The 18303-nt window shown below is 45.8% G+C and overlaps 1 protein-coding gene across 5 annotated transcripts in view; it reads right to left on the minus strand.

Annotated features, from left to right (window-relative positions):
• The window catches only part of GRIK4 (glutamate ionotropic receptor kainate type subunit 4), a 304903-nt gene that overhangs the window by 221132 nt on the left and 65468 nt on the right, over positions 1-18303 (minus strand). The window lies entirely within an intron of this gene.

Consider the following 18303-nt stretch of genomic DNA (forward strand, 5'->3'; position numbering starts at 1 on the left):
AAAAATAAAAAAAGCTAAAATCCTAGGGTTTTATCAGTTTCTGAACTGCTCGGGATTTACCTTTGTGAACAAACAACGAAAGTTTAAGCCCCGTGGTCTCAAAGTGCTATGAAGAGCCCAGGAAGCCATTCCCACTTCAGATACGCATTTGTTTTAAGGTGGCCCCTCCAAGGAAAAGGCCAGGAGGAGGCTAGAGGGTAGTGGAGGAGGAGAGGCGCAGAGGCAGCACGGCAGCAGATAAAAGGAACGGCGGCAAAGTCATTCCCAGCTGAGAGGGGTCTTGAGCTGCCATTGAATGAGGGTGGGAGCTGCCTGCACACTCAATGCTCCTCTGACTTACAGAGCTGCAAAATCTTGACATATTTAACTGCTTTAAATACGCTGATAATGAGGATTACCAGGCTGACAGCAGCGTATCTTGGATACAGCTTCTGGTTAAGTCTGACTCTAAAAGTCCTCTTCAGTCAATCCTAACCCTCCCTCCCCCCCCACACCCACGGATAACTCCCCCATCTTCTCCCTCCTCAGCACCCTGGCCTCACACATCCCCTTGCCAGCTGTCAGCTAAGCTGGTGCTTTCCTATTGTCGCATTTATCTAGCAGAAGGCCCCTGAGTACTTGGCAGGTCACCACTTCAAGAAGTGACCTATGGAGGATATTGCAGCAGCCATTCTGCATGGCTACCCTAGAGCGAGTGAGTGTGTGAGGGGGGGTATGTGTACAACAAGAAGTAACATTAGGTGAGCATAATCAAAATCACCCGAAATGGAATTAAGTCAGGGCACTGGAGCTAACAACCCCACTCCTACAAAAAGAGCCATGGGATCTTTGATGACCACAAGCAGTCAAGGCGCTGGTTTTATATCAACTCGGAGGGGATTACACCTCGAACAGCACATCATCCCCTCATGCCACTGGCTAAGTACTCAGAGGGAAGAACGACACCTACTGATTCATCAACACCCCTTTCATTCACCTTGCCCTGGACATTTCCAACCCTCATACAGACCAGGCCCTAAGCAGTGCAATGTATGAAATAATAATTAATTGTATCACAGTAGTGCCTAGAGGCTCCAATCAGGTTGGAGCCACACCATGCTAGGTGTTGTTCAGACATACAGCAAAAGACAAAGCCAGTCCCAAAGAGCCGAGTCTTAGGCCATGTCTAAACTGAATTCAGAGGCGTGACTGCAGCATGTGTGGACCTACCCGGGCTAGCTCTGGTCTAGCTGGCTCCAGTGACAATAGCAAGGAAGCTGCTGCACCATAGGCTGCACAAACTGCCACAGTTTAGGGCCATTGCACGTGTATTTCCCCCAGTGGTGCAGCCAAGCAGCCGAGCTCAGCCCTTCCAGCTCCCCAGCCATTGCCTCTTTGGGTGGAGACCCGTGTCTCGCTCCCTGGTGACTGGGATATTTCCAGGTTGCCCAGCTCCCTGCCTTCACTGTGTTATTTCCAGCAGAGGCAGGCTGTCCGAGCACCCCTGCTCACTTTCTCTCCAGAGATGGTCAACAGAGAGAGCTCGTGGCTATTGACACCACAAAGGGGAGTACCAGGCAACAGTAATACCAGAGGGAGCGTACTTTAATATTTAAATTCTGTGTAGACGTACCCCAATATCGCACTGTTCCTGAGTATCCCCATCTATAAATCTGATCTAATACTTCATACGGGGAGTCAAGAGACGTAATATCTCTAAAGCACTTTGAGATAAAGTGGGATGTAAAAGTGCTAACCATGCACCAAGTTTCTCCCTACAGTATGCAGCTGCATGTCAATATCACTTCCGCTTATATTAGTTCAAGGCGATACAACACACAATGCATGGGAGGAATGAGAGCGTCACTTGAGCATCTCTCATTCGAGCATGATAGGGGCATCAAGGTGACAGACATTTCTAGGACCTCAGCTTTAATGTGATGGTAGATAGAGATCCTTTGAGAAAGGCCTGACCATGGTGTCTCCTTGGTACGACCAGTTCCACAGGATCACAAAAGCACTAGAGGGGCTCAGGAAATGATTTTTTTTTCCCCAAGACAAATTTTGATGTAATGCATTTCCCCCAGGTTTTGTCAAACTTTTTCCAAGTTTCTACTGAAAACCCCCCAAATGTATGTTGTGAGCCACCAATTAGCATTTCTTTTTTTGGTTTACAGCAAACTGAAATTTTTTTTTAGTTTAAACACAAAACAATTTTGGCAGACAAAAAATGACAATTGGTCAATTTCGGGGGAGTCAATTTTTCAATAAAAGCCTAAGACTTTTGGAGGAAAACAGATATTTTTCCTACAAATTTTCATCTAACTGCAAAGTCATTTTCCACTGGTAAACATTTTGATGGAAACATTGTGACCAGCTCTTAAAAACAACAACAACCAACAAAACATCTTGTTTACTGGCAGTCAGAATTCCTCCTTGCTTGTTCACTCTTTGCATAAAGTGCGTTCTACTGTATGAATCAGATCTGAGAACATTCCAGTGGAGATTTTTTTTTAAAAAGTAACAATAAAAAAACCCAACCACACCATTCTTAAACCTATCAAAATGCTCTCTGGTCAAGAGAAGGAAGATTAATCTATTTATTTCACTTACATCTCTAGCAGAGTCAAAAAAGAAGTGGAGTGGCTTCTACCAAGGCCACCTAAGAGCGGCTATTTATGGCCAAAAGACTGGATTTGCTTCTTTTCATGTCTGCCAGAACTGGAAGTGAAATAAATAGATTAAACTTCCACCTCTTGCCCAGAGAGTATCTTGATATATTTAATTGATGCTCAACGAGTCTTTTGTCTGAGTTAAGGAACAGGCCAGTTGGGAATCACTCTCTAAAACACCTGCGGGCTAGGCTGGTTTGTATGTTGTATTTCAGCAGGAATTTCTCTGTGTGTAAGTGCGCACTTCTAGGAGAGTTGGAGAGTACATTCGAGAGTGCACATGAAAGAGGGCAGCATGCCAGACTAAGAATATGCACAAGAGAGCATGCGGATAATGCTTTTGAGAGAGCACAACATGAAAGAGCAAGAATGTGCTCAAGAGAGCAGGTGAAGCGAGCGGGCTAGCGTGCAAGGATAAGAATATACACAAGAGAGCAGGTGTGTAAGCATGCAAGAGGGAACATGCACGAGGAAGTCCGAGATATCGCACACTCGTGCAATAGCAATGTACGTGAGAGAGCACATGTGTAAACATGAAATGTGTGAGCACAAAAACATCCACCCTAATCCACATGCTCGCCCAAGCGAGAACGTGCACTTAAAAGCGCAGGAGTTAAGAGCGCATGCATGCAAGAGTAGGAAGGTACATATCAGAGCGCATGGGTTACTGTGCACTCATGCAATCTATGGAGCAACGGAGAAGTCTGCAGCAATAATAAACAAACAACATGCAATCTCCCAGCAAAGAAGATCCAAAACACGAACCAAATTCCTGATGTTACATGTAGAAGGGATTTATTTGTATGAGTGAAGCTTTTAATCTTGGTTGTAGCATAAGAGGCACAAAAAAACTTCAAACCAGAAACGCGTGTTTGATGAACGGTTGAACGCCAAGCAGTATCCAATTAGAGGCACGGTGCTGCAGTGTGGCTAAGATGAAATGTCACACTCCTGAGGGGGTGGGAGAGAACAGGCAGCTCAGAGTTTCCCTTGCTCACAGTAAAAGGCTAACTCCTGAGAGGCTCAGTGGCCGTGGGCCGCAGGGGAGAGCAGATAGCCTGGGGCCAACAACAAACACCACAGAGACAAATTCCACTGTAAAAAGAAAAGGAGTACTTGTGGCACCTTAGAGACTAACCAATTTATTTGAGCATAAGCTTTCGTGAGCTACAGCTCACTTCATCGGATGCTGTAGCTCACGAAAGCTTATGCTCAAATAAATTGGTTAGTCTCTAAGGTGCCACAAGTACTCCTTTTCTTTTTGCGAATACAGACTAACACAGCTGTTACTCTGAAATTCCACTGTGCAACTTTTCTGCCAAAATCTCTAATCTTCCTAGCTGGGTCATGGTAGCTGGAGATCAGCCCAAGGGCCTGGGATCTTTCATGCAGTTTGAATAGGGATTTGTAAAGAAAGATTGCTGGGTGCAGGGTAGCAAACCCAGGACTTCCATGTCGGGCTTGCACCCTCACCATTAGACTATTATTCCTCTCTTTGTTCATGCACTGAATGAGAGCTCTAGGGCAGGCATACTTAAATGGTCAGAACACAGGATTGGGAGACCGCAGCCCTTAAGGTGCTTGAGTCTGAGGCCAACTCCCCCAGTGGCTTTGAGCAAGTCACTTACCGTCTCTGCCTCAGTTTCCCCATTTGCAAAATGGAGATGATAACCCTTACCTCCTACCATGGGTTGTGAGGAGTCAATCATATTTTCAGAAGGGATTTGAGTTTGTTATAAAGGCTGGCTGAGATTTTCGAAGCTTCCTACAGGATTTGGACACCCTATTCCCCAAAACTTTAATGCTTTGAAAATCTCACAGTGAAATCCCAATAAGAGCTTTGCCACTGACTTAAACAGACAGAGCATTTCCCCTTCAATTGTCAAGTGTAGGGGGGGTCAGCGTGTGCCAAGTCCTTAAGTCCTTATCGATTTTTGACTCAGTGCTTACTCAGATAAAACTCCTTTTCCAAAACACAGCCCAACAGAAACAGAAAGGGGACCACCACGCTCAGGTGGATCCCATCCCTGAAGTTAAGTCTTCAGTGGTCAGCATGGGATCACTCGGCTTCCATGAGAAAAGGAATATCTGGGCCTCTACAGGAACACCACAACTGGACCGAGGGTCAGAAACAACTCAGCACCTGGGCTGAAAATATATCCTGAGAGGATGAAAGGAGACAAAAAGCAACCAGCAGGCTGTCCACACCCCTAACCTAGCAGTGCTCTGGAACTACTCCCAGAAACACCTGTCCTCATCCGTGACGCTTGAATCCAGCTGTGAGCCCTGAAGGACCCCATCCTGGGGTGGATTTTCAGTGGTCTCAGTATTGGCTTAATGCTGCTTTCAGCCAAATGAATTGACTTCACAGAAGCGGAGCTATGTTCACACTGACTGCTTGTAAAATCCATGCATCACACCTTCTAGCTGCGAGCCCAGGGTCACTCACTCTACTGCAAATGCCACCTGTGTGCATTAATTATCCTTGTTAACCAGTCCTAGCCCCGCTCCGATGCTGGGTATTCCTATCCACTTCAACGTCCTAAGCCTTGTGGAATGCCATCTATCTGCCTAGGTAAGTACATAGCCTCCATAGTACTGTCGTACCCAAGCACCTCACAGACATCCATGAGGACACCCACACAACACCTCTCAGAGGTAGGGAAGGGTTGTCCCCCTTTTACAGAGGGGAGAACCGAAGCTCACCTAGATTAAGAGACATGTCCAAGGTCAGAGAGGGAGTGTGTGGCAGAGCAAGGAATTGAATCCAGGTCTCTCAAGTCACAGTCTAGTTATCTTAACCACATGAACCTCCTCTTGTTGCCATCTGAGTTTCCTTTAATCTGCTCTCTGACCCAGGAGCTTTTCTATCTTAACCCAGCCCTGATGCCTGTGGGATTCGCTCCAGTTTAGAAGTGCTCCAGCAGGATGCAGCTCTGTATAGTTACATTTCTATGCAACTCATCTCAAACCAGCTACGAACCCAGCAGGCCTCCAACTACCCCAGATGCCCACTACTCTTCAGCCCAGCTTATTGTGTGTTCCCAGCTGTCAAACAGCAGCCTCTGGAGAGACTCCTAGACCCAAAAGAAAAGCTGCAAACTCTCAACTTCCCACATTGCTCCCTTACACAAGTGGCATGGCCTTTGCTTGGGAAAACCTGGTATAAAAGGGGAGCGGGAGAGACAAGAGTGGATTCTGAGAGTGAATGAAACCAGTTATTCATGTCACCTTCAAGCAATTTTCTCTCCCATTCCTGCTGTGGGAGAGCAGTTCTCTATGACAACGGATTGCTCATTCTGGTTAACAAAGAGTTAAATCCCTAATGCAGCTGTGTTTCTCTCCCCCCCCCCCTCATCAACCTCTTTAAATAAACATCCCAAAAGAGCTGACTGAAGAGAGAAGCAGAAATGTTGAGATGCCTGATTTACAAACAGGGCAAGTGGGCAGGTCTGTTCTGTGCTAAAAGGACCCTGAATTAAAACCTCAGCTCCTTCCTGGTTCACAAATGGCTCCTGCCCTGAAGACATGACCCTGTACTGAATGCTCAGCTGTCTCCACTTAGGATATCCCTGCAAAGCAGTTGGGAGCCTGCTTCCCAGCCAGGGTAGAGAGAAAATAGCAGCACAGCTGTGGGTGTGTAGCCCAGGCAGCGGCTTGGGCTAGCCACCCCAGTACACACCCGGGCGTGCTGGAACTTTGGGTGCTGCCGCACCCTGGCTTGAAAGTGGTTTTCATCACATCCAGGGTTTACAGTTTGGTTCAAGGGCTCTCAGCTCCCCCATGATACACCTTGTTCCAACGCCCCCAGTCCTTTGATGGCGAGGTCATGCTGCCACTCTGGCTATGTTGCTATTTTTAGCACACTAGGCTGAGCAGAGCTAGCATCTCTCTCCACCCGCCATGGGACACGTGCTCCCAGCTGCAGTGTAAACATACCCTTAGACAGCGGCTTCACCAGAGAGACACCCCAGCTGAGAAGGATCTTGCTTTGGGAAGGCTGTTACACACCTGAATCTCAAGCACCGATTTGAAAATCATCCGCTGGGACCACATTGTTCATGATGGATCGTTATATTCTGAACGTGGGGGGGGGTGCGTGTGTGTGGACGCACGTACACATGTCCCTGTGGGTATGTAATGTGCAGAGGATGGGGTCTGGGAGGAAGTTTGATTCTTTCAACAGGAGGCTTAGGGAGACAACTTAGCTATGAACGATCAGTGCAGAAAGGACTGGTGCATAAAACCATTGACACCACAGTGCAGAATAAGAATACTCCCAGAGTAAACAGTGTGCAGTTTCCTATTAATGACGTGGTGCTGGATTAACTCTGACTCCGTAAATGTCCTTAGACTTATCACTCTATGGTACCAAGCCTGATGACAACCCCAGGAAGCCGCTTGCTAAAAGCCAAGCGAACGCAGTGCCCCATTAGATGAATCTTTCTCCTTCTCTCTGCTCAAGTGACAGTAAGACTCTGCAATCACTTGAGCCTCCTAGGAAGAGAGTTACTTTCTCTGGATAGCCAGAGTGGACATTTGTCCTGATGTCTCTGTTCTCAGAACCGTTTCACGTGCAAGCTGCATGAGTTCAATCGCTCCCCCAAACCTGGCAGTGATCGCTCCGGAGTCGGGACGACAGGATATAGCTGACCAGACTCCTCTGCCTTACACAGCTGATTAAGTAGTGGGGCTTGTCTACCCGGCAAGGTAGTGAGCGACCAGTCCTGTGGATCTACAGCGCACTAACAGGCCACGTTAGTGCACTTTGACGTACTGCACAGTCCACGGGGCGAGTTTGTGTTCAGGAAGCTAGCGTGCTGTAGAATGCTGGCTTGCCACGAGCTCACTCAACATGCAGACAAGCCCGCAGACTCCTTCATGTGATTCAGAATTCCCTTTCCCCTCCTACTAGGCATCCCACCCTCTTTCCTCTGCTGCCTTCCAAGGAGAAAGAAAAGACGAGCACCTCCTTCTCCACTGCTATTTTAGTGCTGGCCCCTGGGACAGATCTCATTGTGATCCACGTCGTGGATATCTATTTTAGGTGCTTACATGAGCCCCATCACAGTCATCTGGACACCTCACAATCTATAATGTATTTGTCCTGACAACAACACTGTGAAGTAGGGCAATGCTATTATCCGAGACACAGAGTGTCTGGGCACAGAAGTCTGTGTCAGAGCAGGGAACTGAGGTCAGGTCTTCCTAAGCCCATGCTAGCACCCTCACTACCAGACCATCCGTCCTCTCAGAAGGGACAGAGGGAACTGTTGCAACACCATGCAAGGCAGAGCAGGGCAAGCCATCCTGGGGTTTATTGGAAAAACTATTTGACATTCACACAGCGAAAGGGCTATGCAAACTAGAGACCACACACCGCCCCAATGAAATGCAGCCACCTCTGGGGTGGAGGGCAGCAGCCAAATCAGCGCACAATGCGTTGCACTACAGAGGGTGGGAAGGAAATTTTGGCCCAGGACACCAGAACAGCCTTCTGTTCTTCGGAACAAGTTCCTTGAGATCTTTTGGGCCAGAACCTCAGTTGGTGTAAATCGAGCAATATCCACCACCTGAAAATTTGCCCAGTTGCCTCAACACTGCACAGGTGACTTCAACCGTTACGGTCTCGTGCCCTTTGTCGCAGCCACACAATGTACTGCACAAATTTCTATTTACCTCTTTGAGAAATATGAAGAGTGGAGCTGTTCCTGTGGGGATTTGAACCTGGGGCTGCTCTTCACTAAGAGCTTGGAATGCTAAACCCTCCCTTTCCCCTCTGCACCCAGCCTGCTGCTAAGCCCCTTGCCCAGAGCACCCAACTGGCTTTGCTGGGCCTGCGGCGCTAGGAGGAAATTCTCCATCTGGCTCCGGTTCTACCATCTCTGAGAATCCAATAAAGATAAAATCAAGAGCCACTAGCTGTCCCGACCCTAAGAACCCACAGAGCTCTTCATCCAAAACTCCCTTAGCTGGCTGGTAAGGGAAACAGTTTGGCAGCATTGAAATCTTTGCTCTGTTTCTCCTCCCCCACCCTCTCCCGCCTGCCTCCATGCTCTCCTCTTCGGAGTCTTACTGCCATGCAAGTGGAAATTGGTCTCTGGGGAGGAGTGGGGGCATGGGATTTTCAAATGCCTCTTTTCTGAGCTGACAGCAGCCCTTTCAGCCCAAATGTTGCTCAAAAAGGTTCATGAAGACGGATATGTATTTTTATGAGCGCCCCAGAATGAAATCTTTCTAAAAGCTCCTTTTCTTAAACACCTTGAAATAATTAAAGTCTTCCATCAAATTACACCAAAGATCTCTCTATGAAAAGCCTTTAATTTCCATCCACATCATGTAACTTCATCCAAAAGATGAACACCGTGGGCTTTTTTTTAAAATATTATTTTTTCAAAAAATATCATGCCGGGAAAATTTAATTTGATTTTAGTCTAACTAGAATGTTGGATAATGCAATGTTCTGTCAGCAGATCACAGCTGCAGCGGTAAATCACAAACCCACCAGCTTCAACGTGTTATGTTCAATCAGTTCAGGGCCTGCAGGAGCGAACGCCCAGTACGCACATAGTCCTGCAAGGGTAACCCAGACTCACTGCAAAACTTGAGCATCAGATCCTTCTCTTAGAGATGCCTCCATCCCAGAGATTGAGGTAGGCCAGAAAGAACAAAGATCTGGCAAGCGTTCACTCATGGCGGAAGAGTCAAATATTTATTAAAACAGGTTGGGAGGGGAGAGCTGCCAGTTTAACCTCTGCTTCTTAGGGTTTGTCTACACTGGAGCTGGAGTAGATCTAAAGTGCCTAGCTTTGGTCAAGCTAGTGCACCAAAAATAGCAGCGTAGCTGGGAGGGGCTAGCTGCCAGAATATATACCCATCACCTTGGATGGGAGGGATTGTTCTCGGAGCAGCTAGCTCCGTCTGCTGCCTCACAGCTTAGCTCACTCAAAGCTAGCACCATCATGAGATGGTGCAAAAACAGGAGGCTGCTACCCTGGGCCCACTGAAGTCAATGAGGTGAGGATTTCGCCCTGCAAGTGTAAGCATTAGCAGCAGACTCTTTAAGTATTGCTCCACGGGCTCTATTTGCATTAGAAAAAGAGCTGTCTGGATTTCATCGTCACTCCTGCTCCTGTACTGTAGTCACTGAAAGACTATTTGGCCTTACACAGATGAAGAGTCTGCTCCTCAGACTGGTAGGGCCATCTGTGTGAGGTTTATGTATTAGCATCTCTGAAGGGCAAGTTTCAGGACACTGAAGACTGGGATCCAGAGCGCAGGAGAAGGCATCCAGAGGCTGCTTTCTCCTGTGCTCATTAAGCCATGTATTTCCACCCAGGAAAGAGGGAACCATTCACCTCCACCGTGCTCCTCACTGTGGTAGTGGAGCACCTGCATATCGGGGTGTTTCTACTTTCCCAGAGCGAGAAGGAAGCTGAGGGAACAAAGCCAACATTTTGGATTGCATCAGACAAGCAAGAGGAAGCCCAGGAAAGCAGTAGCACATCGGGCAATGGTCACCAGAGACGTTCAAGCGAAAGGGCTTCGGAGAGTTTGATCAGCAGATGCGTGGATGCTAAATCCCCCCTCAATATAAGCATCAGGAGGTAGCCTCCTAAGGACGTGGGGAAATGGAATCCCTTCCCACCCCCACCTGAAATAGCTCGGATTTGCCAATTTTCAGGGCCTGCTAGAGGGTCTTGTTTTCTGACTATCTTAGACACTTATGTGGTCCCCATTACAATAGTATCTGAGCGCCTGAGGTTGGGTAGCACTTTTATCCCCATTTTACTGATGGGAATTGGGAGACTGACGTGCCCAAGGTCACAGAGGGAGTTTGGGGTGGGGCAAGCAACTGAATGCATGTTTCCCAAGTCTCAGGCTGACACCCTAGACAGGGATCATCCTTCCACTTCACCCAGCCTCTGAGGAGAATCAGGTGAAAGCAGAGCACTGGCCCACGCCTGGAGTGTTACAATTTGTGTTCAGAACTGCTGCTTGGTAGGAGGAGTGAGTGATTGTAGCTTGCCTTTGGTTTTGTCATTGTCAGTACATGGCAGAGTGCTCTGAGCCAGGGTGTGGACACTCTTTATGGTCTCACTGAAACAAACAAACGTGAGTACATGCAGAATAGACTCTCATTACAGCCGGTAGGTCCAAAAGCAAACAAAATGTCTGGAGAATCCCAGCCTGCTAAAGGAGGCAGCGAGGCCTACCTGACAGAGCCCTGGACTAGCACCTGGGTTCTATTCCCTGCTCTGCCTGTGGGCAAGTCACTGCCCTTCTCCGTGCCTCAGTTTCCCCACTTGTAAAAGGGGATGATGATACTCCTTTGGGACGCGCTTTGAGCTCTGCTGATGAAAAGTGCTAGATACGATTAGAATAAGTGGGGATGTCACCAGCTTGGGAAGCAAAATCCTGATCATCCCATTTAATTGCATCCTTCAGCAGCCAAGAGGCTATGATGCTGAGCATTGTCTCTTTCCAGCAGTGATATACCTCTCCCCTCAAACCCTAGGTGGCACAGTAGGGAAATGAACTCCTTTCCCAGGCTAGCACCCTAACCACTAGGCCAGTCTCCCTTTCTAAAGGAAGCTGAAGTAAGGCTCATGGGGGCTCTGCCCTGCATGCACTCCTGGTCCCATCTCTCCCTGAGCTCCAGCCCCACTGCTGATGGGAGCAGTATCCCTGACTCCACCCCTATCTCTGGGTTCTCAGCCTGGTGGGTCACCTCTGGCCTGGTGTGCTGATGCCAGCAGCCAGCCTGAGAGTCACTTCCTGCACTAGCGGAAGCAGGCACTCCTGTCCCAAGTCGCAACACCCTTCGCTCAAGTTTGGCCCAACCACCCCTCTGCCAAACCTGAGATAGGGGCCCTGTGCTGCTGCACATCGGCTAAGCCGGGCCTGATTTCTGTGGGTGCAATTTCACGTGTAGCTCCCACTAATGCCGCCCCAATGCACTCAGTTTTGGGGCAGGAAAGCTGTTCTTTGCAGAATGCATGCCTGTAGGGACCCAATCCTGCAACTTGTGAGCACTCTAGCTGCAATCCGAGCATTTAAGCACATGCTTAACTTCAAGCTCGTGAGCAGGCTCATTGACTTCAAACAAATTACTCGTGTTTAAAGTGAAGCATGTCCAGAAGTGTTTGGCTGGATTGGAACCGGAGTGCTCAGCACCTTGTTAGAGGGAGCCAATACACTGCAGATCATGCGTGTTGGGTGAGCCTTTGCTCTGTGCCTTTTGTGTCACAGTGAGTTGGGAAAGCAGCCAGAGCCTGAACCTAAAATTTATTGGCCTCTATGGATCAATCTCAGGACCCCCTTCCCGCCCTGCAACGTCATGATTTTATAGTGAGTATTTGTGATTTAATTTCCTTTTTTATAGCAGTATTAAAAAGGGAAGGTTTTGAAATCTTTCCTGAATTAAAACAACCCAGAATCAGAGGCCTACATGGAGGTTTGGACAGACTTGCATAATCTGCTTGTCATTGACAAAGAGGGGATGTAACAGTTCCTTTGGGGGCAATGGACTAGACTGATCCCTAACATAATGGCACCAAAGTCACTGGAGTGAAAGCAGCCACGGATCTGGCTCACCAGGCAGTAACACCTGGCTCCTACAGGGCCCGATTCAAAGCTCAGTGAATTGAGTGTTTCCATGGACTTCAATGGGTTCTGGATCAGGCCTGTCAAATATTGTTCATCCATAGGCTTGTGAAAACAGCAAACCTTCCCCACCCCACCCATCGCCCTCCCATATTTTCTCCAGATCCTTCCATTCAAAAGCCCTGCTCTCCTCTCCTGGCCATGCCACCACATGCCCACTCCTATGTGCTCTGCCAGCACCTCTGCTCCCATTTTAAACCTGAGCCTCTCCCACATTCAGCTTTTAAACCCTGACATTCAGTGACCGCAGCCCGAAGGAACCACCGTCATCGTGACACGCATCAGTGTCGCTACACACACAGGTATGAGAGCTGGCTGTGGCAGCAGACAGCAGGAATATGAAGGTCGGAATAACTCCCCTGAAGTCATGACAACCTATTATTAGCTGAACCTGGGGGCTCCTTATTACTTGGGTTATTGACCCAGTAGCAGCCACTGCAGACTGCCAAGTTGGTTGGAACATAAGGACTCAACCTGTCGATTATGACAGTTTGGCGTTACTCCAGTCTACCGCATCAAGGCCTATATGTAAATAATCATAAAGCACAAGTAGTTATGTCTCGTTCTTGACCCTGAGGTCACAGCCGGTGAATCATCCTGTGTTGATCTTATCAAGTTAGTTAAGTAAAATCATCCCTAACTTGCAATCCTTACAAAATATTTGACAGATAGCAACTGTTGCAGCTACCTCTGGGGTGTAGGGTAGCAGCCAAGTAGAACACAGCACCCTACACGAGAGCAATGGAAGAGGCAACTCTGGCCAAAAGCACCTCAGCAAGCTCCTAAGTCTGGTGAAAAGTGTCAGGGGATCTGTAATGTCCACGCTGCCCTTATGGAAAATGTCCAGATTGCCCATACGAGGAAAGGGGCCATAGAATTTAATAGAAAGTGATAAGGTTTCTGTAGAATTTTTAAGCCAGTCTATAGGGTTCTATGTATGCAGTGGGGTATCCATGTTGGTCCCAGGATATTAGACAGACAAGGTGGGTGAGGTAATATCTTTTACTGGACCAACTTCTGTTGGTCAGAGAGACAAGCTTACACACAGCTGAAGAAGAGCCTCGTGTATGCTCAAAAGCTTGTCTCTCCCCCCAGTAGAAATTGGTCCAATGGAAGCTATTATCTCACTTGCCTTGATTCTCTCTAGGATTCTATAGCAGGCATAGAATTAGCCAGTCAAATTCTACAGGCTGGAGTGAGGAAGTGGCATTCCCACCCTGCTCCCCAAATGAAGTTTTCACAGGCGCTGCAAGGTCAAACGTACACCCTTGTTGGGGGATTGCCCTTATAGCTAACAACCCACGTTGAGCCTCCAAGCTTTCTCCCTAAGTATGGCAGTTCCTAGTGTTTCCCACAGGACCTCGCCAGCCACTGTTCCCTCTGCTAGGAAAGTCACCTCTATTTTACTTATACCTTAGTGGAACTATCTCGCCGCCCCCTGCCACAATGAGTCAGCAGAAATTACTCACCAGACTTATTATCATTTAAATTGTGGTCGTGTAGCACACACTCACCCATGGGTTATTGTAGCACCTGCAAGGCTCACTGAGCTAGGTGCTGTGCAAACATACAAGGAAAAGACAGTCCATGCCCCAAAGAGCTTGCAATCCAAGGATAAAATGAGAGACAGGCAAAGGTGGGGGGGGGAAATAAGGTACCAATGAGACAATTATGATGAGAGAGGCAACAGTCACAGATTTATTGCAGGGTTCCAACTCCTGTAGACAAAATAGGTCAGTAGAAGATCCCTACATCCTTCTGTGGTTTCATAAATACTGGCACCCTGCTACAGCTGGCTTGAAAATTACTAGAGAAACAGGTTAAAATGGTCTATTAAATTACATTGCTTTTCTGAGTCATTTCCACTGAACACCTTTCATCTCATTCAGATTAAATTCTTGAAGACTTTTCCGTAAGGGGAACACTGAAATCCTTTTTTTTTTTTTCAGTTATTATCACTAGAAAAGTAATTAGAACCAACCAACAAGCAAACCCTATAAAAAATCAGCCAAACCACAGTTAGGTTAAGATCATACACACAGCCACAGGATACTGCTGCAGCGGCAGGGAGACGGAGCCAAGTGAGTCAGGTAGGATGTGCCATCGAACAGCTCTAGGGGCTTCATTTGTGCCTATTATCATTTCAGACAAAGGGAATAGAGAGAAGGAGCTGGCATGTCACGGCTGCATGCAAATGTGGCCTAGTGGGAGGATGGGAGTAGGGTTAGTAGGTTGCCAGAATGGGATAAATTCATCACAGTTCTGACGGGGGAAGGTTCGTCAGGTAATTTAATTAATAAAGAACATTCCCATCCATCAACATTCAAAAAGTCAATAAATACTAAAAACCTCAAGCAGTAATTACTATGGCTTGTTTGTTTGATTTTGTTTTTTCCTTTGACAAATGGGATAGAACTGAAGATATTTTTACTAAATCAATGGAAATAGCAACACAAGGTGATATTTATTAATAAGAGGCTGGAAAAAACTTGGCCACTCTCCCTAGGATTTCACTCCTCCTCAGATTTTCATTTTCATCAATCAAACGAAATATGCAGAGTGGATGGCTACAGATTTGCCTGCCCCCGCCCCTCTCCATTCATTTAATGACTTTGCCAAAGGAGAAAAATTCACATGTGGCCAAGGACAGCAATATTGGTTGTTTTAGCCTGTTGTTATATTTAGCAATAGATGTGATATAACTTGTGTGATCGCCTTCCGTTTCTGGAGTGAATGACACAATCAACTGCCACCCCATGCATCCACCTACAGCAGTCATGTTACAACAAAAGGGCCAGATCCTGTTTACAGTCTCTGCCAGGTATATTGCTGGCGACAGTGAATAATCTCAGTGAGACAATGCTTACTACTCCAAGCGGTCTCGATGAAGTCGACAAGACCACTCACTAGTGTCCATGCTTGCGCAACTCATGCAAAGAGATTGTGAGTCTATGCCACCGTCTAGGGGCTGGTCCACGGAAGAAGTTTATGAAACTGCTACAGCTGTCCGCTAAGGGGCTTAAAACCGAATGCTCTGCATGGTTGAGCCCCACCGACTAGCATAAATGGAAGAGACTCTTGCTTTTACTTTCTTTTTTAATAAATTAAAGAAATATAAAAGCTGAGATTGTCATAAAATAACATAACTCCAGGATCTGGGGCATTTAGAAAAAAATACTCCTGTTATTGTGAGACTTGTAAATCATGAGGCACCGAGAACACAGCTAGACATTTTAGTGTAGGCAGAGCATAATTGCTTCCCCATGACTGGATTCAAGCCTTGCGCCATCCAAGCATATCACTCGGTTACAAGGACATGGTTGATCCTGTCTACACTAACAGCTTAGCACTGGGTTGAAGCTGGGTTTCCTGGCCCTGTGATGGCTGTTGCCCAGGTAGGATTTAAATCCTTGCAATCAGATCTGTGTGGCTGATCCCTCACCAGCACAGAGTTCAGCTGAAATCAGTGAGCTCTGTATTGGCCCAGGGAGCAGCCCACATGGGTCAGATTGAGAAATAGAGCCTAAGCCACTGACCTCCCTTCGGAAGAAAGATTTCCACCTGCGTACACTGAAGGGCAGGAGGGGTTTCCGAGACACAAGCAAGCAACACACACACACATCATGTGCTATAGAAATTAATGCAAACAACAGCAACTCTGAGTTAAGTCCAGACACAGAGAGAGAAAGAAAGGTGCTGATTCCTGCATGTCACATGGACACTCACAATACTTCTGACTGCTTTATGGATTAATCAAAGGCTTCAGTCCCCAGCCCTTCCAGAGACTCCACAAGTGCAATTAATCACAATAATTAATGTTACGGGGGTGGATCCCAGAGACAGCTAACAATCAGGAAGGGAAGAAAGCTTTCCCTAGTTTCTAATATGTTACCTTTTACTAGCCCTCTTTCCCAGAACAGATCCTCTCCCACCAACAATAAAAAAAGCAGATGTGGGTTCAAGGCCATATCATGTCCTTCATCATCTTCCCAGATGAAGAATAAACAGCCTTTTGTACACCTCTATTTGCTTTGTGCATTGCAATTCAGTTACCCAACCAAAAAAAAAAGGGGGGGGGGAATAAGGATTAAGACACAAAACTTTATTGGTTGATTTAAAATTATGCTTTGAAACAAAACCCTCTGGATTGGCAACCATGTATTTCAAGATGTAAAAAGATGGAAGAACAGAAGAAGCACACGGAGGAATAAACAACCTCATCTCAGAGCGTATATTTCATCTTCATTATGCCACCGAGAAGGTGTTAATATACAATATACAGTGTATTAATAACCCCTCTAACTTCCAAATGTGAAATGTATCATTAACACTCATGTTGTTTTCAATTAGTTTGCTGCATTGGAAAGAAGGGAGGGAAGGCAGGTTTTCTCACGAAAGTGCGCTGTGTTTTTGAAAGTCTCAAGATCAGAAAAGCCAGTTTGGGTGAAACTCTTGCCCGTCTACCACATACAGAGACCGGCTGCTGCTGAGATGCAAAACAACGTTGAATGGCTGTGGCTATACGACGTGTTCTCTGGTGCCTGGAATAGACTATGGATAACTTTTTCAAAAGCACCTAAATGACTTAGGAGCCTAAATCCTATTGTCAAAAGTGACTCAGGCACTTAGAACCAGATTTTCAAAGGGATTCCGGTATCTAAAGATACAGATAGGCTCTGACCAGGTCAAGATTGGAGAGGCAGGAGCATTAATATATTAAGGGTAAAATTTTCAAAATTGCCTAAATCCCATTTTCAAAAGTGACAGGCATCTATGAGCTTAAATCACATTGACTTTCAATGAGACGCTCTTAAGGGTAAGATTACCAGTGGCATTTGCAAACCTAAAGATGGAGATAAGTGCTTTTGAAAACTAGGCCCTTAACAGACAAGGTGCCTGTCTGCAACTTTAGGCACCTAAATACCATTAGATATTATAGTCTAGGTGTCAATAAAGGCCAATGTGATTTAGGCTTATAAGTGCTCAAGGTAAATAAAAATAAATTAATATTTTAATCTGATTTTTAATTTAAATTAAATACATTTTTGTTTTTTAAAATAGACCTATTTAAAATTAAATGTGAAATTATGACAAATCTAAAGACTTAAATTTGCTACAATTTATTAAAGTCATTTAAATTAAATAAAAATAATAATAAGCAAGACCTGTTTGAATAGTTTTTTAAAAAGTAAAGCCACTGAACTGGTGTAAGCCACTGACTAAGCACCAGGAACATAGTTCACTGAAGTGTTAAACCAGCTTTTGACAGCAGTCAGACTTCTGCAGGGGCAGAGAAAATAACTCTTCTTCATTCCAGTTCATTCAATTAGGTTAGTTAAGAAGCTATAGAAAGTTGAGAAAGCAGGAAACTTGTTTGCCTCTTCCAGTCTCTGCCTAAAAACTACATGGGAGAGGATGAGATCTACTAGTTCTAAAATCTTGAAAGACATGATGACAAGAAACAATCAATCAACCAGTTCATTAACTACAGGTAATACTTCCTTTCTTTCATAACTCAGTTTTAAAAAGCTTTTTATGTATCTAGCATAGTTTTATGTTACTAATAAAAACAACTATTAAAATATTGTTTTGTGTATTTAATTGAACTCCAATTTCCATCCAAATAGAGCCTGACATGAAATCATAAAAATTAATCTTCTAGTAAATTAAAATGCACCATTCACTGTTTTCTAACATAATAAAAAATGTAAAAATTAAGAATCTGAATAAATGTATGCTAAGCTATACAACCCCTTAAATAAATGTGTGTAGATATAGAAGATCCTCTTAGTTAGGAAAAAGTAGAAAATTTAGTGCAAAGGTTACATTTAGTTGCAAATATATACTTAGGTGCCTGTCACTTTTGAAAATGGGACTTAGGCACTTTTAAATATTTTAACCTTAACTTGTTAATGCTCCTGCTGTTCCAAAGCTCGACCCGGTCAGAGCCTAACTACATCTTCTAAAGGCCATATTTTCAAGAGCT

This window comes from Lepidochelys kempii, chromosome 22 (assembly GCF_965140265.1).
Source record: "Lepidochelys kempii isolate rLepKem1 chromosome 22, rLepKem1.hap2, whole genome shotgun sequence".
NCBI lineage: Eukaryota > Metazoa > Chordata > Testudines > Cheloniidae > Lepidochelys > Lepidochelys kempii.